Raw genomic sequence first — 24,891 nt, forward strand, 5'->3', positions numbered from 1 at the left:
CCCCCCCAAGTGGACAGTGTTTCATTGGTCATTGGTATATTTGATCTGGTGCACCCCAAAATGAGTGGACACCTGTCCATTAAAAGTTATTTTTGACTTACCATTGTTGCCATTTTCATGAGGCGGTTCTCTTGGGTGAAAGTTCTTCTGGGTTGGATTCCTTGAATCCCTGACTCGGCTTGCCTCTGCCTGCCCTGACCTTGTTATGTTTTTGGAAGTTTTCCTTGGTACCATGGACCTGGTTTATAAGGTAAGCCTTGTGTAGAGGAGAAGTCTCCAAGGAATTACTGGTGAAAACCAACAATCCCGACACATGGGACGATGGCCATGTTTGCTTGCAATGACCTCCTAGATATACCTGCATCTAATTGATTAGACCCAAATTTGCAACCATGGCTGTGTAATATGGACAAAAAAAGTATATAACGCCAAATAAACATGCGCTTAGACGTAGAAGTGATTTTATCTATTGGTCCGGTTTAGAAATTAAATTAGGTTAATGGAGAATGGGAGAGATAGCGTCTCATTTAGAGAAAAGAAAGATCATCATTCGTAGAATCAGGAAGTAATAAAGCTATTACCAGAGAATGGCCCCTTAGTTATTTTCATTCATTAGAAAAGACAGATTTGGCAGAATAGTTTTATCTTTTTTCCCATATAAATCATCAAATGTCGACTTCCTTCCCTCCAAGAAAAGACTTTCTTTTTTTCGGGGGGGGGGGTCAGGGGGATCTTTGTTTTTGTTTTATTCTAGATTTTGTTTTGATTTTTGTAACAATTTCACCCTCAACTCTTTCCTGCCCTCGGTAGGGGTATTCATGATCAGGCTATGGGGGACCTGTATGTTTCACAGTTCTGTAGCCTAAGCCTGACTCAGATGTTTTCTCAGATACCCAATGCTTTCTCTTCCACTTGACGTCTACTTTGGGCAGAGTTCCAGTATATACTGTCATATCCCGGTGCTCCACGTTGGGACGTGGTGAAGAACCACTATAGATGTCTACAGAGCTTGTATTTACCACTACAGAGTACGCTCTTCCCCAAATTTATGGGTTATTGGGCATGAGGAGCCTGGAACAAGTACTGTATGGTAAAAGAACCCTTGGGTGGATGTACATTTAGCCTGGAACCTTTAAGTGTTTTGCCATAGAATTAATGCCATAACCATTTTGCCATAGAATTAAGAGTTTGTACTCTCACTTACCCAGTAAAAAACGTATTATTATATATTATTATTATTTGTGGATTTTAGTACCCCCCCCCACGTTCTAGGTCACTATTAAGTGGTTCCAGCACAACCTTATAGTTACAAAAATAAAATAGTATTGTACGCTGCATTTAGCGTCATATAAACACACGGCTTGATAGTTCTGCTAGGACAGGATCTGACAATGTATAAAATGAACTGTAGAAAGACGTAATGGGAAACAGATGTTTATGAATGAAGGAATGGTAGATCAAACTTACTATTTAATTAATCATTGTTAGATGTTGCAATATCCAGATGTTTAGCTAAATAATGGCGAGAACGTGCAGATGCTGGGGATGTTTGGGGATTTTTTTATTTTTTTTTTATGGCCTATTGAAGAAAATAGACTTCTTTGTTTTAGTCCAATAAAGATACAGCGGTACGCACCAAGGGCGATCTGCCCCGGTACGGGAAGTGGAATTTTACTGTGAAAGGAAGCTACTGACAGTCAAACCGAAACACATTTTATTCACGGGCTTTGAGAGCGGGTTGTGGGCAGCCACAAACCTAATGCTAATACCTAAGCCTATCATTCAACACAACAAGGCTGGACTGGCAGACCTCTGGGCTCCCTTTTGGAAGGACACACAATAACACATGACATTGTGTCCATGTTACATGAGTGGCTCATGTGCGCTTTGTGGCATTATGGCATGCTTCGGCCGTAGGGCACCCATGGCAGCATCATGTCGATGAAGTCATTGATCATGTGCAGGTTTCAGGAGTATTTTGTAGGGTGCCTTCCTATGGGTTAGTGAGGATATATACAATCCTGCCATCCCCTGCTTTCTCTCGCTCAACCTTTTAGTTTAATTATTGTTACAATGTACCTTTCAACGAGCTACTTAACTCTGTTCTCTATGTGCCCAAGCTGCTTACATCTATCCCACCCTCCGCCTTTTCATGTGACACAAAAACTAACAAGCGTACCCAGTCTAACACCCATACACACTAACAAAAATACGCACTCTAACACCTAATGCTAACACATACGCAGTCACGCTAACATCCAACGTACACAAAACAAAAACACACCTTCTATCATCATAAACAAACACACACTCACTTTAGTACCATACACTAAATCACTCACTCGTTATGTGAGCAGGTCTGATAGAGACACAGATCATTGGTTCCCAACCCCGTGCTCAAGTCATACCAACAGTCCAGTTTACATAGACTAGAATGCGGGAATTACTAAATGCTACCCCATTAGAGAGTTCTGAGGACTGGATAGGGAAACACTGCATTGGTACCGGGGCACAGTGCTTCCTTCACACCCAACCACCCTCTGCCCGAGCCTAAAAAGGAGCCCCCCTATCTCTTCTTGTTGTAAGGAGCACTTCCATTGTCGCAGTTTTCCTGATGTCTAGACTATACATAGACTTATGGGAGAGTAAGAACTGGATCCTACAGGACATAGTGTCAGATGGGTGAATGTCCATGAGTGATGAATGAAGACTGGACTGAAACTCTGATTACCGGTCAGCCAGCTACCCCTTTAGCATGAGCAGAGTGCCATATATGATGCTTAGGGAGGGCTGAATAGGCAGATGACCAGAGCACGGGCAATTCACCGAAGCCCCAAAACATGTCCTCTGCTTCTAATTGACATGTAATCTCCAACCTCAGTTTAAGATGACCTTCTTCATTGTAAGCTAATTTGCAGAGCTAATTTTGTTTCTTTAAGTCTGAGAATTCCTATGCGATCTACTTCTTATGTCCCGTTTGCCCATTGTACAGCGTTGTGGTATGTGATGGCGCTATATAACTCAATAAATATTAATTTCCCTTGATTTTCTGTCTCTGATTCACAATTCCCAAAACCATGTCTCTGTCACTCATCTGTATTTTGCCCATCAAGCAGCCAAGTCCTAGAGGCAGCTGAGTATGTGAGGATCACCTTCAGAGAAGAGGAGCTATCATAGGTGGCAACTTTCTAAATGAGTGGACCCTAAGACTCCTGAAATATTAACCCTTTAATATCCCATCTTGGAAAATCTATATAGTGACTCATCAAATGTGTTACCCAAATGGCTCTAATAATGGTCCTCATGGAAACCTTGACTTGCCATTATTTCAAGATACACTTAATTCAATCACCTGCAGTCAAGCAGGGATATTACCAGCTGGGAGTCTTATATATGACCACAGCAGTGTAGGATAGGAAGGAGTCAGCTCCAGACTGTGTGGCCCCGAGGACCCTGAGGTTGGGGCAAATACCCTCAGGGTCAAAAACTGATAGTTCCCAGGCATGGTGAAGACCCTACTAGCTGAAGGAGACCACTTAGATCGTTGGTCTATCTTCAAACAGAATCGTTACAGAAGTAACTTGCAGCTGGAGAAACCAGGTGTCAATGACAGGTGAAAGTAAGTAGAAGGAAGAACCGGACAGGTGGCAATGACTATTAACAGGAGATACTATGCAGGGATCGGTGACAGGTGGTAACTAGCAGGTGAAGGAATCAGAGAGGGTTGAGAGACAAACTAGTAGCAGGGCGACATTGATAGGAGGGATGATAAGTGACTCAGAGAAGAGAGAGTAGGGATGGAGAAAGAGATAAAGAAAAAAAATGTTGACATAGATAGATAGATAGATAGATAGATAAGTATATGTAACAATATGTAACATTATTTCTACATAAGCAGGGCCACCCTTTGTATAGGGCAAAGAGAGGTGGGAGAGATGGGGAGTAGGAGGTAGAGGGAGATGTATGGTGTCAGAATGAATGTTAGTGTGTGTTTGTGTAAGTGTATGCTGTTAGTGTGTGTGTGTGTGTTACTTTATCACATCAGTATATATGAGTATATGCTGTTAGTGAGTGTGTTTGTGAGTCTAAGGTTAGTGGCATCCGGGGGTAGGTGGGAAGAGGGAGAGAGTGTGTATGTATAAGTAAAGGGTGTTGGTGTGAGTGTGTGTTACTACAAGATATGTTACTGTATGATGCTTAAGGAGTGAGTTGGCATTCGACCAATCATTAGAGCACTGAAGCCATCATTAAACCCAGACAGGGCTGTCCCTACCATACAGGGTAAATAAGGTCATAAATATCTAGGATCTGCAGGATTATAGAGACAGTCGCCCCTGGGCGCTCCCCAGGCTGCTCATGATATTGGCCCCACTTTTATACGAGAAGAAAAGCCCAATCCTGCAGGTAAGTTAAGAAGCAGCTGTGTTGAGGTATATAGGGCACGGGGCATATTTCTTCTGCTTTTATTTTATATATTATATGAATACAATCTGTATGACATATGTACTAAACAGTATGTTAGTAATTACAGTTAGTAATATGTAATTACAGTTGTTATTCAGCTTTTCATGGAACCCCAGAACACACCTGGTCCCTGGGAAGTCACTGTGAGACAACGCAGAGCTCTTGCTTCATGGTGGTTACATGACATTGCTAATGAGGGGGGCCTGAACCCCACCAAGGATGACCCTGTATAAGCAAAGTTTAGTAAAGTTTCATAGAACATCGGTCACTGTGACATCATAGGCTCCCCCCACATTCAAACACCCCTCCACCGTAATATTGTTTTTATTGCAAGTCGCTGATTGTTGTTGATTGGTTCAGGCCGCCTTTGTAAGGGTGGGGTAAGGACAAAGGAGATAATATCAGGACAGGACATTTCTGTGCTGGTTCTGTCACCAGTTGCACCTGTTTTTAAAACAATAAATATTTCCAAACCAATTATACTGATTGACAAACAGAAAGCACAGACCATTGGTTGTGTAATCAACAAAAGTAATTATGCTGAAAGCTATGGATGGCGATAGCGTCCCATTAAGTGTTTTTAGCAGCTTTTTACAGATATGGCCCCCTCAGATGAAGTCTTGGGTCATACACATGTTCCCTTGGAAAAGAAGCGGCATGAGGCAGCTGCATCCATTGCTGCTTTTGTGTGTATAGGTCAAAATAGTGTATAGGCAAATAAAGCAGCTGCCGCGAGCCCCTGTTGATTCTTGTGGCGTCTATTTGCATATGAAAGGATGGAGACTATAACAGCGATTACAGATATGTTAGAAGGTTCCATGAATAGAACGTATTTAAGAAAGACACAGTAAAACCTGTATGTTCCTTGCCTTACGATGATCCTCAGGCACTCTCCAGCCTCTTCCATTGCAATCTAGAAGCCTCCTTGAGCTGCGAACGCTGCACAAGACCATGAATTACCAAAAAGTAAGCAAACTGTGCACTTATTTTCAGCAATACAAAGCTTCACGTAAGGGAGCTCTGATGTTGCAAGAGAGTGTCTGTGGTCCAGCTGGGACACGTAACGCTAGAGCGCTGTGAAGACTGAAGAGACAGCCGCCTGCGTACATGGGGGACCAATAAAAACAAGGATATCCATGGAAAACTTTAGTTAAGTTTCCCAACTGCTCCACCTAACAGTATCTAAGCACACAACACTAGGTATGCTACTGACTACACAAAAACACAGGACTTCTCCTTTAAATCCTTCAGGGGTAGGCAGGAGGACGCCCCCTTGTGTCCGGTGACGTGCACAGCAACAAGTTCAAGTTCTGTGTTTCTGGGAAAGTTACTGAAAGCACATATGTCTAAAACATAAAAGTAGAATGATTGTGCATATGCCGTAATTATAAAACTAAATGAAATATATCTAAAAAAAAAATAAAAAAAATTGGCCTACCCCCTGTGGTTAATGCAATGCCATCACTGGAAATGTGGTGGTTAATACGGGCTTTCGGCACAAAAAAAATAATTATTTTATTAGTATTACTGGTACTATTATTAATATAAAAAAGTTACATGAGGTTGAAGATATCAAGAGTCAAAATAAAATAATATATTTCCAAGTGCAAAATAATAACTACAAGCATTCTTATTATTATTATTTTTTTTTTAGGAATTTATTTTATTTATTCTTATCAATATTTGTATTTATTATTATTTTTCTAATACAAATAATTATTAATCAGAACACTCGTGATTTGCATTATTTAGTTATTATCATTACCCTAATAAAATGGCTGAATAGAAAAATGTCACTGGGGTTTATTTTTATTTTTTTTAATATTTTAAAAAAAAAATTTATTATTTGAAACGCAGGAGGCAGCAGCGGCAGCGCCCTCCTCCCCCTGGCTGGCCGTGCTGTGTCAGGTAGTGGCAGTATTGAGTGCTTTCAGCCAGCCCTACTGTTTGATTAGCATTTTGTTCTCGCTACCGCAGGACTGGGGGAGAGACAGACACCAGGGGGATGGACAGATCTCATTAAACAGCTCACCTCCCCCCCCCGACGGGACAGATCCCGACATCTGAACAGCTTACAGAGAGCCCCTGAGAGACAGCTCGGCAGCAGCGCTTACCCCGGGAGCCGGAGGAGACATTTTGTTGCCTTTTTTTTCTCCGAACGTTCGCTTGATACATTGTTTATAAAGAATCGTCCGCTCGATACATTGTTTATAAATAATCGCTTCCTCTGCGCTCGCTCCAGGACTAGCAGGGAAAGGAGAGGGGGAGAGGGAGAGGGAGGCATGGAGCGGCCCCTGCCACCCCTGCCCTGATCCAGCTGCCCTCATCAGCAGAAGCTTCCACCCTCACAAGGCGAAAGAAAGGGGGCAAAGAGCTTCATCTTCAGGACCCCCCACCCCTCACTCACCCACCGCCACCCCTTGGAGGGGACTCCCCCACCCCCTTCCAGCTCCTCTCCCGGCTTCTGTTTCGGATCCCCCCGGCTTCGCTGGTCGTTTTTCCCCCTTCTCTTGCTGCTAAAATTAGCTTCTCCCTGCTGTGGATTTTTCCTTGTCTGTGACTGTGAGATCTGGACTCGTGGAGCCGCCATTTTCCCTTTTGGTTTCTGTCGGGTGGCAGCTTGTGGCCATGGCTCTGCCGCAGACACTGAGCGCCGGATCCCCCAGCCTGGAGGATGGGTATGTGTGGCCCCCTATAGTATAGAACCTGGGAGCCCCCGGGGGGGGGGGGACACAGCCATGATTTTTTAGGCTTTGGGGGGGATTGGGGGTAACTTATTTAACCCTTCCTTGCATGTGAACATTAGAGCTAGTTTTGGGGATCAGTCTCATGCACCCTTATTATTCCTGCATGGGGTAGATGAGGGTGGGCAACCCCTGTCAAGGGGGGGCGCTAAATTGCACAAGCACATGGGTTTGGGGCTGCTCTGGACTTGAAATGGTTAATGGCTTATTAAAATTGCCTTTTTTAAAATATAAATATTGCTCTGTTTTATTTTGGTATTTTATTAGTTCTTTGTATGAAATTTGTTTTTTTTGAATGATTGCATGGGGGGTTCAGATGCTGTAGAACCTCTTTGGTGGCTGTCAGTTCTTTGTGCCTAGAGACAGGTGACTTGCTAACATCTCCAAGAGGTTCTGCGGTAGGATGGTGGGAGAGGGATGAGGTTGAGTTAGGTGGGTTAGAAGAAGAGGGCAGCGTCCAAGGTCACACTGGGTTGATATTAGGTTCCCCAGCCTGTGTGTGGAGAATTGGAGGGAGAAATCCCAGTTCCAGTAAGTTAAAGGTAAGCAGAGTTCCTCGGTCCACCAGGTTGTTTTGGACCTTGTCTCACTGGACCAGATGACTTTGAGATTGATTTGGGGGCAGATCAGTGTAAATGATGACTCTGGCTTTACAAGGCTGTCTAATTTGGGTGCCTATTCATTTCTGACACCAGCCCTTCACTTGGGTTGTGTTTATGTTCTAAGATCTGTAGCTCGTGAAGACCTCCTCTGTGTGTTTGTGGACATAGCTTTGTGTAGGCAGCGTATGTAGTCACTGCTTCACGCTGATGGACCCCCTCTTTTGATACCGTAATCTTTAATCATTTCATCTTTGCTTATGTAGATACGGCTAGGAATCTTTCATTATGCTGGTGTTAGCGTGATGCGTAGCCTCTGTATCCACTGTGGACCTTGTCATCTATCTATCTATCATCATGTATATGTAGCCGAAGAAGGGTTCAGGAATGGTCCTTGTTTTAAGGAGTACACACGAGACAGGCTGGAGGGGGTTTCGATCAGGAATATGGAAGTGTGGGGGTCAAAACCTAGCCCAGTAGAGCTCTGGATTTGTGTGTAATATGAGGGCATATTTCCTTTAAGCGATCACATCTCCATGTATGAAATGACATTATTAAAGGACACCCTGTGAAATGAAAGTTGCTGAAAAATGTAATGTACTTGATACAAAGTCTTCGTACGGTAGTTATTCGTCATTGCAAATGCTTTCAAAGAGGTTCTGCAGGAGCTGTAAGCGTTACTGTTGAGACATGCGGTGGAGAAGTGGCTTCCTTTTGGCTGCTGATGCCATCAAAAGAAGAACAGGGATCAGATGCCTCCTTCCCACTTTGCTCCATGATGACTCTATGGGTCATGTCATGGTACCTGCTCTGTATGTAAGGCAGGTGGTAGCATCTGGTGGCCGGTGGGTTTCTTGTCGGATATCAGAATGAAATTTGTGTCCCATAGGCCCGCTTTAAACGTACGCACATGGATTACAGACATCGCTGGGGGGGGGGGGGAGGATATCCTATTTGTTTCCGTTTGCAGTAGAGTACTGATAATCGTAATGTTGATGTAACAGAGCAGATAAACCTCTTGTGTATCCAGCAGAGGAGCTGAGCTTGAGGTCCTTCCCTAGAGGCACGTCAAATATGGGTCCATGTGCTACCCCACCAACCCCCGCTTTGCCCTTTACCCTCTGGCTTTTGGTAGAGGAGCATCCTGTTGAGACAAAATAAAACAGAAACGTGTGCAGGGATCTCGTTTCAAGTTAAAACCAGTCTCTCAAACGCCTCTGACAGGACACCACTTGTATGGTGTGAAAGACTCGTTCCCTGCTAGAAACCTGACTTTTTTTGCTCTTCCAGTTTGAACAATTTAGAGCGATCCCAAGTATTCCAACATTGGCCCCGAAATGAACTCTTCTACCCAAAGAGTTGTCTCATAGGTTCCCCCAAAGAACTGTAATCTATGGTGGCATGAATCCAGTCCTAATCGTTAAGGTTTGCATATACATGCAAGACATAACATGGATATTCTCTAATAATAAATAATACCACTGTTTAACCTGATGGGCAAAAAGAGACTGTGAAACCCCAAAACAAAATATTTTTTTTACTTGTGCCCCTAGGAGCAAAACGGTTAATGTATGAGATATTCGAAGGTTGACGCCTGCATTATCCTGTGAAGCAAAAATAAAATGGTTCTTTTGTTCCTTGTGTTGACCTTGCTGGTTTTGTATGAGCTGCTTGTTCCTTGGAGCTGAATGAGTTAACCGTGGTCTGTCTAAGACCAAAGACTGCTTGGGTATTAAACTGAACCAAATAGAAAATTGATCTTTCTGGTCCTTGTTTGACCTGGTCATCTTGGTGACACATCAACGCACGACTGCACCAATATCTCCAGTCCCCTGAGGACCTTAGCTGGGCTACTTAGATTTTTTTTTTTGGTAGTAGGGCTTCTTAGATGAATATCAGAGAGGCAAAAAAATGTTATTCACAGGTTTTTCTTAACTCTTTGAGTATATTGAGTCATCACTGAGGAACATCTGGAGCTCCAACGAAAACGTGAGCTTCCTTCAGGTCAACCTGCAAGGTTCTATATGATCTGATAATATTGATCTCTATATCTGTACCTCTCCTGTCTCTTGACTGACGATATGTTGACTCCCAAATTTGTCTGTCTGGCTCTTAACTTCTTTGCCCAGCGCTTGCTTTAGGATGAGTCATGGGGGATGCTCAAAACATAGGGAGATGAGAATTTATTTCAGATATGGTGTCCAAAATGTATGTGGTTGGTTATGTTTGACAGCTGTAAAAATAACGTATCATATCACTGACTGTGTTTGTTCAGTTGACAAAGATTGCTAGGGATTTTTTGACTCCTGTAATAAAAATGATTTCTTTGGAATGTTCGGTTTCTTGGGAATTTTGAGCCGTGTAGTCTTTTTTTATGTTTTCAGCAAAAGCAGACATTCCGCCCTCAAATGATCGACGTTAGGATTTTGGTCGAACTTTTGCTTCGTGCTATTATGCACTTGTCCCTTCGCGCCATTATGGGGTAAACGGGCAATTTGTGGCCGTGTGAGGCTTGTGGTGGTGTAAATGTAAAGAATTCGAGTGAAATTGTATTAATCGTTGACGATTGATCAAGTTGTAGCACTGTGAACCAATGTATGACGACCTTCTGTTGCGTAAATGATAAGGATGAAAGGATTGGGTTATTGGGATGCGGAGTTCCTGTTGAATACTGTTAGATGAGAAGCATTAAAGAGAATCCACAGTAAGTTGTTCTAACGCCGAAGACTTCTTTGTCAATTACTAACATTTTGACCACAATGGCCACGCAACTCCTTTCATTTATTGGGTTTCCCAACAAACAAATGAGAAGTACTCGAGTCTTACAATTCAGGATAACCACAGAGATTACTAAATTTGTTGTAATCTTTTCTTGTGGTCACTACTAGGAAGTTCTTCTGGATTGTGACCTTGGTTTTGGTCATGCTTAACGCCAGATGAGCCATAATAAACCTCAAGGCCAGCCTTTTGAGTGTCCATAGTGTAAAAAAAACATGGCCTCCATCTTATCCAGACTGTGGTTTAACTGTGTGACATCAATGTGGAGGTCACTTGACCTTGGACTTTCCTCCAGAATTAAGAGCATTAAACAGCGTTGGGCCAACCCTGGCCCATTGAGCAATGGCACACAGAAGTATATAAGAAGTATAATATCTTTTAAGTGTGGCTCATTTGGCCTTTTGGACCCCAAAAGTCATCTAGAGCTGTTGTAATCAATTGATAGTTTAATATGTGGCTTGCACATCTAAGGTATATTATTACATATTTACATATAAGGAGAATTTAAGGAGTTTGCCGTGTAAGAACACCTGGGGTCTACGGCTTTGGACACACAGAACGTGTTGGCGGTATTTACATTTTTATTACCCTATAATTTTATAACATTCTTCTGGCAGTGAATAAATAATAACATATTTATTCTTTAAAGTAGGTCCCTTACTTTCCTAAACCATATGTTTTAATGTTCCAAGCAGCTAATAAACTTATGTAATGCTGTTAACCGATTAAAAGTAACAAAAAAAAAATATACTATGGGAGTAGCCATCTAATCTACCTGTTCTTGGGCTCAAATTCTTATTCCGTCTCTTTGGTGGAGGCTTATTGGGTTCTGGCAGCATTTTTTAGGGAAGGGGTGAATGAATGCTGGATTGGATCACTGCAGATCACTTTGATGGGCCAGTAAGATAACCTTTTATTAACCATTTCTATGGAGTATATGTTAGAGGAAAGCCAAGGTACATATAGACAAGATACTTACTAAGCATTCTGTAATTTTTTTTCCCTGCAATGGCAACAAACCATTTCAATCTATCTGCGTCCTCTCCTTGTGTCACATGACTGGAGGCTAGCCTTGCTCATCGTTGCAAAACTTGATTTCGAGGAATGGGTCCGCTTTGCATGAAGTCCAATGGATTTTGCAGCAGGCATTCTTAAGTAAGAAAACCACTATTAGAGACGTAGTATTTGACGGCAGATAAGAACCATTCGGCCCATCTAGTCTGCCCATTTTTCCCAGATGTAAGGAGTCCTTGGTAAGGTCCCATAGTGAGGATAGCTTTATATCTATCCCATACATGTTTGAATTCTCTCACTGTATTAGCCTCCACCCCTTCTGCTGGAAGACTCCATACCATTTATCCACTACTCCCTCAGTAAAGTAGAACTTTCTTCTGTTACTTCTCAGCCTCTGACTCTCTAGTTTTAGGTTCTGGTCTGTTGTTGTAATGTTTCTCTTCCTTTCAAATAATCTTCCTTCCTGTACTCCTAATTACTTCAAAGTCGATCTCTCTTCCGATGTCACAGACAGAACCGCTCCCAATGCTATATGCTACCTTGGGATTGTTGGTCCCAAGTGCATTATGTTACATTTATCAACATTAAACTGCAGCTACCACACTCATGACCGTTCTTCTTAAGCCTTTTGCCATTTGGTTTGTTCCACACGGAATGTGTACCCTGTTGCAGACCTCTGTATCCTCTGCCATCACCGTATTCATTCAACTATTTTGACATCCAAACCCAAAGACTACAATTTGTTTTTTATATGAAGGACGGTGTTGAATGCCTTACTAAAATCTACGTAGGCGATATCAACAGCTCCACCATGGTTTATTATCGGTTGCCCAGTCTAAAAGTATTAAACCTGTGCCGTTTCTTATCAGGTTCACTTTAAATCAAAGTCCAACTGACAGGGTACTGACAAATTCACTGTCCTCTTATGGATACCTGGCAAGGCGGTTGGGTGTTTGCAGACTAGAATAAATATGGAACGTCTCGCATGGATCAAGAATGTTGGCGCTCTAGTCTTGGTTCCTGTATCTACAACACAGCGCAAATTATGGCACTGATTTCCACAAGAAAATGAGTTATATTGTGGGAAGCGGTGGTAGCTGCTACACCCCGATTCCCTTGGCGGTCAGCCTGTTGAATTTTTTTTTTTTTTTCCCGTTCTCTCAAAAGATGTAATTGAAACCAGAAGTCTTTTGAGTACAAGTTAAGCCAAGAAACTCCATTTTCTCTGCAGCCAAAGAAGGGAAATAAATAATTTTTCTGATGGTTCTGAATCTTGCCAAGAAGTACACTTATTGTTATTAACACTATCAATTTAAGGCATATATTGTTCAACAAAATAACCGTGAGTGCCAGAAAGGTTAATCATGAAATTATAAGCCCAGCATTATATTTGGAATATCATGCATTCAACTGGCTCTATCGAGACGGGTTCTGGAACTTTTTTTATATTTTTTATTATTTTTTTGTCTATTAAAATGTATTAATTTTTATGGTGGCCAGTTGGGTGGCTGCATCTGTCAGATGGAATCAAATCAAGAAAAAAAAATGGCTGAGGTCCTGAAAGTTTGTGGTGTTATCTTTAGTTTTCCCCTTTATCGGCTTTGATTATAGAGTAGTGTGTGTGTGTCTGTGTGTAATATATATCTATTTTTTTTTAAAAAAAAAAAAATTTCCCCCACCATGCTTTTATCTTTTTGTTATTGGCCAATGGCGCAGGATATAGGTATGTAATCAGGGCCAGACTGGCCATGACGAAGGGGGCCTGGCACTTTACCGCAGGCTGCCTGATGATACAAGTGTAGCCGACGGCTGAAAAATGCTTGCTCGGACGTTATCTTTGGGCTGCTGTCGGGCAGCGTGTCAGATGCCTAGTCTGAGCCTGTGTGTGTAATACTTGTTGCAAAAAGTTGCGCGGGTAATAAGGTTATATTTCTATGTTCCGCTCGAGCATTGACCCCCCCCACCCCACTTGCTGTCCAGCAAACCTGCAAATATGGATGCTTGCCACGCGTTGTCGCGGAAAATAGCTTCACATCCCGCGGCTGGCGGCAGGTTGGGTCAGGACCAGCACTTGGCGTCTGATGTCCGGCTCGGAAAGGCGACACTCAACTTTAGCGAGCGTTGGATTTATTGCCAGTAACCCCCATGGGAAATAAAGTATTAAAGGGACAACCTACAGAGCTTTAAGTAACAAAAACCTGCTTGGCGCGCATTGTCAGGTACCAGGTAAATTGGTGGAATTGGTGACAGGTCCCCTTTAACTCATTAACAGCCGGTGGCATGGGGGTTGGTGACACGTAGTGAGTCGTTTCGTGATAACGCCACTTCACAAACAAAAAAGGCCTTACCAACAACCAGTACGGTCAGGATTAGCACACAGTCTTATCACGCGGAGATTAAACAGTCGCAAGGCCCGTGTTTGCCATGGAAGCGATTGTGCAAACGCGCTTGCTACCGTGTTCCATGTGTCGGTGTTTTCCACGCAGCTAATTATCAAGCTGTTGTCCTTTGACATTTTCTTCGTCGCAGGGATAATGGAATACGCAAGCGTTCGTGGAAAATGAATCCGTAACTGTGGTTGGCAAAGCAATTAAAAATAATTATAGGTCGTCGACGTAAGGAGACTTAATTGACGTAGCGTTTTGTTTTTAAGAACGAAAAAATGTGTTTTGCCGAGCAGGGCCGTGACCTCCATGGGGTAAAAAGGGGCAGCTGCTGCAAGGGGCGTGCTTGAGCCCCCCGGCGGTAATGCCCACGCACCTCCTTTGCTTCTGAAACAGGATATGATGTCGGCATGGGCCAGGGCTTCCAGTTCGCATGCCCTGCTTATGGCTCTGTCATCGAGCCGACATCTTGTGATGTCCTGTAAGCTTGTGTTGACCCGGAGTCCCCCCTCTCCATTATAGATAATCGGCATATCTGGGAACTTCCAGCCCACCTGGCGCTTTCCTGTGGGAGTGGCTTTGAAGGGGTGGGACTAACATCATATGAGGGCAGGCGTTGCCTCTTGAGGGATGTGGCTGGCTGCGCATTGGTTGGAATTAGAACACCACCCCAGAGTACAAGAAGGTTGACCCGGAGACCCAGATAATCAGGGCTTCACCTGGAGACTCCTTCCTTGAGAAATAGAGGACAAAATAGAGGTGCTTGGGATGGAAAAATCTAGTTTTTTATTTATGTAATGAGTCATTTTTATAACCTTTTAGCTGAATGGTAAGTATTACAGTTGGGTCTTGTTTTATGGTTCTTTATGTGAGGTTTTAGTAGACCGTAAGATGTTGGTTAGTCGGCAACTCGTATCTTGTCGTTGGTTATTCAAATTAATTGTTAATAGCAATAAAGTCAGATCCAAAGGGCTTTTAGAAGCTTTATATACGTTTAAATAGGTTAGTCTCTAATTAATCAGTTTGGCTTTTTAAAAAAAAATAAATGGGGGGGATACTTGTGGGCTTGGCTGGGGCCCTGTACAGTGTATTAAACATCTGAGACAGGGGTGTGGCTTGAGCAGGAAGTCTTGACAGTCCCGCTAAGTCTGCCTCGTATGTATATAAAGATATATACTTCAATGCATATACATACCAGGACTGCCGAGGGCAATTAGGGACCTGTGGTACAGCGCCATGTCACTGTGGTTGTAATGGATACTGTACTAGCGGTTGGCCTGAACAGGGGGTGGGGTTTTCTTAGATTGTATGCTCTCAGGACCGGGGACGACGACTCCTCTATCAGTATGTCTTAACATGTGTTCATGTTGTTGTCCGTTTTATTGTTACTTTTAAAATTCGCTATATAAGTAAAATGTCTCGTAACGGATGGTCGGAATACGGAAAGTGTACTTGGTGCTATACAGCCTCTGCGTTTACTAGGACTTAACTCTGACTGCTTATTAGATAGACGTTTAAAAAAACGAGTCGAGCATTTTTCCCCTTGACAACCTTTGTAGCAGCCAACCCGTAGATATAATTACAAATGAAAACAATTCGTTGTTTAATGATTTACAAAGGGCTTTTTTTATTCCCCCTTCAACCGGTTTGAGCGCATGAAGTTTCATGACAATAGGTCATGTCAGCAGTAATTGCACAACACGGCAAACTTCCAACACGCTAACAAGGTAATCCGTCTGCCTTGACCCGGGTGAGAGAGGCAGTGAGCTAGCACTCTACCTTTTTTCATTATAAAACGAACCCGTCAGCTCGAAACCAAAAGATGACTCATATCGCCCCTAGAAAACCAAAAAAGTGTTTCTTGTGAACCTGACCCTGGCGATAACATTGAAACCGGTTATGCTTTCATTATGTATCTTTTTTTTTTTTTTTTTGCTCCCCAGCTCTCTAACTTTGTTAAAGATTGGCATTTGTGCTAGTGTGCACACATCAAACCAAGTGTCCTGGTTTTCATGGGATAGTCTTGATCCTTGGGCTTTTCATGACAGTGAGGATCATGGGCTGGTCGGGGGGCACGTTGAGCTGCAAAGTCAATGGCGTATTGTGCTGTTGCAAGACAGAACTATACTATAGCTCTCATGTGACCTCTTGACGCTGTGCAGCTAAATGCCACAAGGTGGCTCTTTGGGGGTGGTACATTAGGTAACCACACCTCCAAACTGCCTACTCCCCCCTCTAACAGTGCCCTTTCTAAAATGCTGAGGGGGGATTTTGTTTCTTTATTTGTCTATGCTCGACATGGTGCCTTAAGTAAGTGTACAGAGTGGTTTAGAGATTGGAGTGGGCTTGTTTACTGTGAAATTCTAGTAGTTACTATGGCAATAAAACTACTTTGCACCACAATCTAATTTTTGTCCATAATCCCACTGTATGGAATCCCTGGTTACTCGTTTGTAACAGAAATATTTAATATAAAAATAACTTATTGTTACCATCTCCACCGTCATTGGCAGACCATAGCTGAAATCTTTCCTCATCATTGCTGTGATAATGTAAAACCGAGGGGGAGCTAACAATGGAAAATATGTTAAATTGTTAGAGGGATAAGCATACTTTAAGGGGAAAGAGTTTGTTTTAGGAGTTAAAACTTGTCATATTCCATTGGCTAATTGACCTAAGCATGAAATGGAGAAAAGTCAATGTCTGAGATTTTATTTTCAGCAGCAGCCACAAAAACCTTTTTACATATATTGCTCTGTGACATTATGTGTATGTCATATTGTATCGATCCATAACCACCAAACCATGAATTTGGGAGCTGGGGGTAGAGTAGATTGTCCCCAATGTACCCAAAGCCTCGGCCAGCCCACAGGCCAACTTGCGTACCATCTGGACGGTATCTTCTCTCAGGTGCACCTTGGTGTCTTTTAGTGTAGTATGAAGGCTCTATTGGAGCGTTGGCCAAAAGTGCCTCCCTAGTGATGTTTGTCTGGTAATCATATGAGAATTGTTACTAAACTACAAGGATGGACCTCTCCAGTCCTATCATCTCCATACCCAACCTCAGTCCGTGTCCTTCCTTAAAATAAACTAGTTAAAATTCACAAACCAAAGCTTCTTAAAAGTATTCCGGGCGACAGGTTTTAGTATGACCCCGTAGAAAGTAGATTTTTTTTTTAAATCTTTGTGGTTACAAAAAAAGTTACCTTGAAGACATTTGTTTGATCAACTATTCCTTGTTCTTGAATTACACAAAAATATGTCAAGTATCTGCAAAACAATTTGTAAACAGAGGGTTAGAAGAAGAAGAAGAAGAAGAAGGGCAGGCAGCGTGATTCAGAGTTTGCATTCTTAATAATATTGTTTGTGCGTTTCCTGCCACAGTTTCACTTTTAGTTATGGTCTGTCGGTAATCTGATGTAAAACATTGTAACAGGGAGATCGTGCTGGGGTGGGGGGGGTTGGGAGTTTATTTTTATGGTTTTTTTTTTACCCCCCAGTTAATTTAGAGACAGGTACAAAAGAACAGAGAAACAAAAATAGGCATTGTCCTAGTTAGAGGATTTTGTATGGAGTCCTGCACCAGTTGGACAACCTGTACTTGTGTCCTTGTTAACGTTATAGAATGGGGAAAGTCCCAGTTCTACTTCAAATAGTCTTGCATAGCTACTAATTGAGAACTGTAAACCTCTATAATGGTTACAGATTGACATCAACAATGCTTGTTTGTTGGAAACCCATCTTAACTCGTAACTTCCTGTTCTCTGGATTATTCCTCCCCATATATCTCCCACTCTTCCTTTGGCGGCATATGATTGATTTCCACCTGACCCTGAATATTAACTCTTTATTAATGAATATTCTACATAGTAACTCCCCAAACACGTTAACCAAATGGCTGCCTTCAACATGGATACCATAACCATAACCCAACCATAACACACCGATAACAAAAGGATTTTGGAGTATTATATAGGATCTCGGCCATGTAAAATAGGAAGGAGTCTGCTCCATACTGAGAATCTGCCCCTTTTACCCTGACATTGAGGCAAAAACCTGAGGCTTGGGGTGAAATCATGAGAGTTCTCGAGTACATCTATGGCTTTAGAACGGGAAAGTAACTGTTAGATTTGCCAGCTTTTCAATACATTTAATATATTGTTGCTAATTAACTAAATGAACTATTAGTACGATGACATTTTGCTGATTCTATCTCTCCTTTTCCAGATTCCAAATTCTCTCTTTTCGTCTTTGATTTCGGAGTTCTAGAAGAACGTATCGTTGAAACGCTGTTGCATTTTTAGACGGTTTTACAGTCCGCACTTCGTACACTTTCGGAAAAGTCAGTGATCTGTAGGATTGCGATGGAGCAAAGAGAGAACTTAAACAGCAGCCGGCAGAGGGGCTGTGATGCGGATATTATGTCATCGGTTAAGACCTCTGCCATCTCGAGCTGTACCGGAGACACTTTGATGCCCGCGTCTGGCGCAGCCAAGACCGGACCTGGAAACGGAGAAGCTATGGAGCCAGAGGAAGAGGATGAGCTAAGTTCTTGCAGGGATGTGGATTCCAATTCCAACGCCGACAGCGAGAAGTGGGCGCCGGGGTGACAGTTTGGAAGAGCAAGAGTTTTCCATCAAGGAGGCTAATTTTACCGAGGGAAGCCTAAAACTTAAAATACAGACCACCAAAAGGGCAAAGAAACCCCCCAAAAATCTGGAGAACTACATCTGTCCACCCGAGATTAAGATTACAATAAAATCGGGAGAGCAGAAACTCTCAAAGTCTGGGAAAAACAGCAAAACTGGGAAGGAAGACGACAGAGGTCATTTGAAAAAGAAGGTAAAGTCTCAATGCTTGTCCATAAACTATGCATTTATTTTTTTTTGTCTTTTATATATAGCTTGGTGTAATATAATTTTTGTTTTTATTAACACAGCTGAGTGCTTTTTATTTGTCCTTTGTGTTTATTTTTACGATGAAGAACACTTGAAGGCTTTATCAATGCAGCTGGTTGTTTCCTCGTTGTACAGTTTCTTTTTGTTATGTTTTTGCCTATAAATGTAAAACTTTCCTCTATTTTTTTTCTCTGCGCCCAAAGCCCACCCCCCCCGTCGTCCGAGGCTGGTGTATCCAAGCCGCCCCGAACATATTTCTTAGGTCTATTAGTGTCCTACAACTTGGACTACTTATCCTTAACTATATGGAGCTTAACTAGAAACACCTGGTTATGTTCTCTAGTGTAGAGTAGAATTGGTATCTACCCTTCCCAAAGGAATGTCTCGGTAAGATAGACCAAGACCACCGTCGTTATGTGAAATTATATGACGTCAGTACAGATAGCTGTAGATATTAGTTCCATGAAGAAATCCCTAAAGGAAGCCTCAGAGCTTATATCAGTGACCCCTTTGTATAAGCCTCTTTAGTCTTTCTAAGAGTCATTGGTGGGGCCATGGTCAAAATGACCTCTCTTCTTAGATCCTTCTCAGCAATCCCAGCACCGGCTCCCAGTCACTGTGAGAAAATGCCGGAATCCCTGTAAACGGTGCTTTTCTTTCAACGGTTGAAGGAGGAGGTTTCCACCTGTTCGTTTTCCAATGTTTGCTACATAATAAGGCTTTTATAAGAGAGGAAATATATACATTTTGTGTTTTGTACTCATATTCATGGGTTCTTTTCTCTGGAAATTGTCTAAAACAGATGTTTATGATCTTTTTGATTTTTGAAAAAGTTGGCCATATTTATAAAGACCAAACTTTTACGGAAGAGTTCTAAATATGGAACGTTTGCCATAGAAGCCAATGAAATGTTCTTGCCCATTGCTCCTCCATTATGACTTTGCAACAGATTTGGGCTTTATGTTTATGGCCAAACGATCTTTTGACATGTTGTGGCTGTCCGTTGTACCTTTCTTTATTTATTTTTTTTGTTTTTTGTCAGTTTCCTGTAGTATCAATGTATAACGTTCATGTTCTGCAAGAGAGTTCCGTTTCTATGGCCCCATATTTAATTAAACACACATAGGTCAATCTAGAAGAGTATTACCTGTACGGACGCCATGAAGGCAGTAAGACTTGAAAGTGATGTATGAAACGTGGCTCATCTCTATTTGTGCGTCACGTGCATGTGAAGTATATGTTGCATATGTTTGTTCGGTCAGGATCTGATAAGCCTTTATGGTCACACGTTGGTCAGAAAGGAGACACGAACCTCTAAGTGCCTTAGTATGGAATTCAGTGTCGGGGGCCTTCGTTTTACCCAGTCTATGAGAATTCAAAGCCGATGAGTGGAATTTGCTTGACGTCAGTTCGGCTCCAATTGCACAACCTTCTGCTATTAATAAAAGTAGACTAATTCCATAACTTTTCCGAGAAATTACGCCTGGCTTTAATTTTGGGATGATTTATCTGTGTATATGTAACGGCTCATAACCCCGGGCAGTTTAGTGGACTTAAAAGATGACTATATGTTTTAACTACTGAATGCCAGTGGTTGATAAAATACAAGCCCTGCCAAATAATCTGCTGCCCCCCCCCCCCCCCCCATATATAGGTGGCTTGCATACATGCTATGAACTGGGTATGGGTCAAGATTCATTCTTCTTTTAGGTGAGATCATATTGTTACATACATTTGGAATTATGTTCCTTAGCAGCAGATTGTACACCAAGATAAACAGAATACCGAACTATGTTCAAGTGTCATCTCGTCAGTTTAACTATACATAACAGAAACCGAAGGGTTCCATGCCTCAAAACAAGTAGGCATTCTATAGAAGCATTGCATCTGCCGGCAAATCGGGCCCCATTCGGCCCCCGTCTGCCTGTTTTTCCCGCTGTAAAGACTCAGACCTTAATCAGTCGTTGGTTTCGTATACCATCAAGATCAGATTGTCCGAAACGTTGCTACCATTTGGAGAGGTTTCATCAGATACTAAAGTGAAAAACGTAGACCCGAATGAGTTTTTCTCGTTGAAATAACAATGTATCTGAAGCCTCAAGAAATCGGTTTCCGTCCTGGCTGATGATGCAAACCTCGTTTAGTCCCCAACGTTTACATACGCCTCCGTGCCATGGATTGTGCTACGTTCATGTAAATAACGCTAGGTGGTGCGCGATAGAAACGTTCCCATTAATTCATTAACCGCAGGATAGAACGCTGAGAACTGGCAGAGACGCGGTCGTGGAACGTGGGTGATTGGCATTGTCTAATCATTCCCAATGGGCGTATTGAATGGAAATGAAAAGAGGCTGCGAGAAAACATCCATTAACCAGTACAGAAGGGGCTGTCATCCAGGCCATCTTCGTTTTGTTTTAAGACTTGTTTCAATGATCTCTGGACACCTGGGTTGTCCACGCAGAGCTATCAAGGCTCCATCGTCCTAGCTTCATTCTGTGTTGGATCGAGTATCTACTGATCTGCTTCCAAATAGAATAATAGGGGTTTAATAGCTTTTTTTTTGGGGGGGGGGGGCAGGAGAAGTAAATATGGTTCCCGTCTGTGTAAAATCTTAATGTGGGATCTTAACTGGATTTCCTGATCTTCATCCCCTCTGTTCCCTTGTGTTCCCAAACAATAACTCATTGGCATTCTGAAGGCTCCCATTAATGCATTCCTGTCTCATATTTCTTCCTGCCATCACACAGATGTTTTAGTAATTTGTCATGCTTGTATGTTACAAACCAGTATCTCTCAATGCCCTGCTTGTATATTCCACGCTCCTCCGTATGCGTTTAGCGCCGGATTGGTAATCGGACCGCAAATACCAGCTTCCACGTTTCTCATTCGCAGAGAGCCCAAAATTTATTTATTGAGGGTTAAGCCAATGGGTGGCTATGACTTACACGATGTGGCTAAACCCAGTTAACGTTGGTTAATGCATAATAACGGGGTTGTGTATTGAAGTGAGGAACCCCAAAAATGAAAAATGATATTATAAATGTTTGAAACCTATTGACATGGGTTTATTATATTTTTGGGTTGTTGTTTTTTGGTTAAATTTTTTTTCGTCGTCCTAACATGGACGTGTTGGATACGAACTCTGAACCTGAAGTATTTCAAATGTTCTACGTTAACATGCACTCCGTTTATGAAGAAGTAAGATGTTGCCCACACGCCTTGTCCTTTCTATGCTTCTCGCTCTTCCGGATCTGAGCTGTGTTCTAGCTGGGTCATGTTCTAGCTCTTCTGATGTCATCTTCTCACACCCAGTACCGGTCCAACCGCTTACAACTAAAACACAAAGTAGGTCACGTTTGATGCCCACCCCTCGAAAACTGAATGCGAAAGACTCTGTATGTATGTATGTGTGTGTGTATATATATATAAACCGATCTGCTTGACTGTGTTTGGACTTTGTGTGCTGTTAAGACATTTTAACCCATGGTGAGCTCATTAAACTTAAAAAAATAATAATAAAAAAAAAATGTATAGTAAATAATCCAGATGAGCTGCTATTCCCCCACCTGTCGGCTACACACACTTATAAAAACTTGATCTGTTAATTTCCCCCCAATATATGGCACATGAGGAAGCCATTTTTTATTTTTATTTTTTAACTAGCCTCGCCGACATATTATTATTGCCTGTGGTCCATTCCACCGCGACTCCTCGCTCTGCTTCGTACCTCCCGGTAAAACAATGGAAAGAGAGCGCACTGTTACACCGTATTAAAATTAGAACAAATTACTTGTTTGTTTTTAGCAAGAATTCCACAAGTGTAGATATGAATACAGAGACAGACGTTCCGTACAACAGGTTCACCCTCTTGGTCATTATATTCGGTCTCTGCTGAGAGTGTCTTACGGGGCGAGGAGTACCATCTGCCGTAAGGCCTATTCTAAAACGGCTGGGAATTGCCAATAGCTCATTGTGAGAGGCAGTTATAATGTCAAGCATGTTGTATTTGTAAAGTCTGAGAGTGTCTGGGATTGTGCTTTCCGCTCCCCGAGGGAAAGCTGTGTCTTTCTTCTTCTTCTCTTTGATTCAATTCCCCGCCACTCCATGAACAAGTCGAGGCCGCAGCTGCTGCTGTCATGTGTACGCGGGGAGTCCCCTTTCTATGAATCGCATGTGCCGATCCAAGGACCGGGCCTGCACCAGCCTCTGTTCCCATGTGTCCATTTTTTTTTTTTTTAAATTAACTTAATAAAAACGAAACTTTTTTTTTTTTTTTTAGGAATTTTTGAACGTCCAGATTATGTCCAAAAAAAAAAAAAGGAAAAAAATTCTGACCAGAATTAATTTTGCAATGTTTTCATTGCGACTATTGGAAGTATTATTTTTTTTCCAATTTATAATTTTAATTTTGCAGATTTTTTTTTTTTATTATTATTTATTTATTTTTTGTTATGAGCTGGAAGCATAGAACAATCATGGCGTTGATGAAATTCAGGGTTGTTGAATACAGCATAATACAAGCTGGGAATTAGCATACAACTGCGCAGGGCTGGCCATGAGCCGCTTTCAACAAGGACGTGCTCTCATTTAAAAGCTTTTTACGTTTTTTGCCCCCCCCCCTTCCTTATGCACACAACTGTGATTCAGAAAGTTGTCAGAACTTTAAATATTGGTTCCCCGGTCCCGCTGTTTGCTTTTTATGCCACTCTTGGGTTAGAACTTTTAATACAGAGAGGTAGAGTCTGAATTAAGTGTCAACACATTTAAAAAACGAAGTAAATGAAATTGATACTGAATAGAGATCTTTTGTAATCGTATATCCTCGGACTAGAAATCTTATCCCACACAACCACATGGCTTTTTCCAAGCGTGACTGATCAAATTTCTGCCTGTGTAACCAGCTCTTGACAGGCCTGAACTTTCTCTACCAACTGCTTTTGGGAATCAAGGTTACCGTGACCTTGCAGCCATAGGATTCCCTTCAGTTCACCCCCCTTTCTTCTATAAACCAACTGTTCCCAATTATACATCTTAAGAAACAAGTCCCAACCTTCTGTCCATTTTTGTTTTGTTTTTTTTGTTTTTTTGTTTTTTGGACTGTCGAGGCAGGAAGGTGTGCGTTATTTACATTTTTTTTTTTTATTTTTTTTTTTTTATGAACGGGTAGACACAATAATTGCTTTTTGTAGACCTTGTCTCCATTTCTGGCAGGAGTCCTGTTTACACCCAAGATGAAGAAATGTATCGGCATGTTTTGACAGCTTGCTATAATAAAATTGTGAAGCATTTCGTGAAAAGAGAGACGTTAGGCAACATGGGGAAAAAAATGGAGGTTCTAATATATTTATATTTTTGCTTTATGGCTTAGCCGTTCCGTGCCTCTCTTTCCATTTGCACCTTCGTCGAGCTACAGGTATTAACAGTTATGTTATTATCGTTTTTACAAATCAGGCATAAAAAAAAAAAATCAGTTTCTGTGCAAATTGGCCAAAATATGGGTTTCAGAATTTAGGTCGACTAACTTAGTGTTACCTAGCCAATCGGGAGACGGCAAAGTTTGATGAGACGACCGACGGAACCCACCATAACTTCAAGGAACGCGGGCAAAAATTAGCATACCTTGGAGCTTCCAAGAGCGGCTACCTGAAGCTCTCCCTTTTCTGGGGGTTGTGGCTTTGTGTGGAGGGGAAGCTAGTTTAAAGAATGAAGAAAGTGACCCGGAGACCCAAGGAAGCAAGGCTTCACTCGAAGACTGAGTTGAACCCGGAGAGTTTCCAGGTTTTGGAATTGGTAGCTACTAATTTGTGTGACTCTGGCTGTAGACTAGAAATGTCTGGTTATAAATGTTGTCGACGACAGGACGAAGGCAAGCTGGGGTAAATAAACTGCAGGTTAGAAAGTAAAACGCATAAACCTCATGATTTTACTCATGAGCCCATGGCAGGCTTCCCGCTTCTGGGCTGAGTGGCTTCTTGAGGGGGCAGGGCTAGTTGCCTTTGCGGTTGGGGC

General features: G+C 42.1%; 1 pseudogene; it reads left to right on the top strand.

Moving 5' to 3' along the window:
* Positions 1 to 18,347: 18,347 nt before the first annotated feature.
* LOC149280879 (SET-binding protein-like) overlaps positions 18,348 to 24,891 on the top strand; it is a 77,114-nt pseudogene continuing 70,570 nt past the window's right edge.

Source organism: Sceloporus occidentalis, unplaced genomic scaffold, assembly GCF_023333645.1.
Source record: "Sceloporus occidentalis isolate IW3139 unplaced genomic scaffold, rSceOcc1.0.p SCAF_144, whole genome shotgun sequence".
Classification (NCBI taxonomy): Eukaryota; Metazoa; Chordata; class Lepidosauria; order Squamata; family Phrynosomatidae; genus Sceloporus; species Sceloporus occidentalis.